We start from the raw sequence: 1,812 nt of genomic DNA, 5'->3' as shown, positions 1-1,812 counted from the left end.
CTTGCTCTAGTAATTGCTTGTTGTCACTACTGTTTGATTCATCTGTCCGGTTATTCTGAATGTTTCGAGTGTGTGCTTCGAAGTTCTAGATCCCTGTGGAGAACACGACATCCGTAGTTTGGGCGTAAAAACCCCGCTATATTACAAATCATCATTTTGGCGCCGTTGTCGGGGATCTAAATTTCATTAGCACATTAGTAGAAGCAGATCAGAATTTATTTTAGGTCGATTACGTAGTATTGCTAGCAACTAACCATTTCCTAACATTGTCTGCAGTTTTGAGAAAACTAGCATGCGTTAATTTCAGGAACTTTACAGGAAATTGTCTTATGCTTCAACCTGAACATTCACTAGAGCCATTTGATCCAGAAATTGAAAGGACTTTATTGAGAAGAAGAAGAGAGAATCAAACACGGTTTCAAGTTGCTGAAACTTTGGAAGATCAAGAAGAAGAAAAGATGTCTGATCCAGTACCTTTGCTCAGGGACTTGTGGATCCCAAGAGATCATGGGATACCAGGAGAAATGGTGCAACCAATTATTCAGGCGAACAATTTTGAATTGAAGCTTGCTCTGATTAACATGGTACAACAGTCCAGATTTGGTGGAACAGCTTTAGAAGACCCACATGAGCATATAAGGACTTTCTTGGAGTATTGTAACACCCTCAAGCAAAATGGAGTTTCACCGACTGCTATCAGATTATCACTATTTCCATTTTCCTTGAGAGATGGAGCAAGAGTATGGCTTCACTCATTGCCTGAACATCTGAAGGATACTTGGGAGACTTTATTGCAGACATTTCTTGAGAGATACTTTCCACCAACAAAGCTGCTGAATACAGGGACAAGTTAACAAGGTTCACTCAATATGATGGAGAGAGTTTGTATGACGCATGGCAAAGATTCAACTCTTTAATCAGAATGTGTCCTCATCATGGTTTAGAAAGATGGCTGGTGCTACAAACCTTTTACAAAGGACTGTCTACTCAGACTAGAGCTTTTGTCGATTCTGCTGTTGGAGGAGGAATCATGAACAAAACCCTTGATGAAGCATTTGCATTGATTGAAAGTATGGCGTCTCATCATTTTCCAATGGTCAAGTGAAAGAGCAATAGCACCACCACATCCTGGTGTGTACAATGTGTCTGCAAATGATAGCATGGCGGCTCAGATTGACATCTTAAACAAGAAGATGGATAGTATCATGTCAAATTGCATCGGTACATCTGTAGCTTCAGTAAGTGTGCCTCAAATGTGTGATGTATGTGGCCAAGCAGGTCATCCTTCAACAGACCTTCTATTCAGCAATTGGATCATCGGTTTCAGAAGTCAGTTATGCCCAAAGTCAAGGTCCATTCTCAAACAGCTACAATCCTTCTTGGAGGAATCATCCAAACTTGTCGTACAAGAACAATCAGTCATATGCAAGTGGATCGACAATACAAGGAAATTGACCACCAAATCATCCAAGTCAATTTCAAGTGCCGAGGCAGAATGAACAACAAAATGTTCAGTCAAATGGAATGGAGGAAATCATGAAAATGCAGTTGGAATTGATGAGCAAGATGACAAATGAAGTTAATGGCTTAAAGGATACTGTTAAGATGCTTGTGAGCAAAATGGATAGTATGGTGGGAGAAAATGAAGCAAGGCTGCCTGCACAACCAATTCCAAACCCGAAAGCTCACTGTGGGGCAATATCTTCAGTTGATGCAGTGACTACAAGGAGTGGAGTTATGTCAGGACCATTACTACCTACTCCGAAGACATATGTCCCTCCTGCTATGAGGCCAAGTTCATCCGGAACTCCA

At 41.0% G+C, this 1,812-nt stretch overlaps 1 non-coding gene across 1 annotated transcript; it reads right to left on the bottom strand.

The window, feature by feature from the left end:
* Positions 1-835: 835 nt before the first annotated feature.
* LOC123176708 (small nucleolar RNA R71) lies at positions 836-942 on the bottom strand. Its single transcript, XR_006488627.1, has one exon. It is a non-coding gene; the product is annotated as a small nucleolar RNA R71 (small nucleolar RNA).
* Positions 943-1,812: the final 870 nt, after the last annotated feature.

The sequence above is a fragment of the Triticum aestivum genome, unplaced genomic scaffold, assembly GCF_018294505.1.
Source record: "Triticum aestivum cultivar Chinese Spring unplaced genomic scaffold, IWGSC CS RefSeq v2.1 scaffold159799, whole genome shotgun sequence".
NCBI classification, from domain to species: Eukaryota; Viridiplantae; Streptophyta; class Magnoliopsida; order Poales; family Poaceae; genus Triticum; species Triticum aestivum.
Note: the sequence above shows the minus strand (reverse complement) of the source record. Positions and strands in the feature narration are given on the sequence as shown.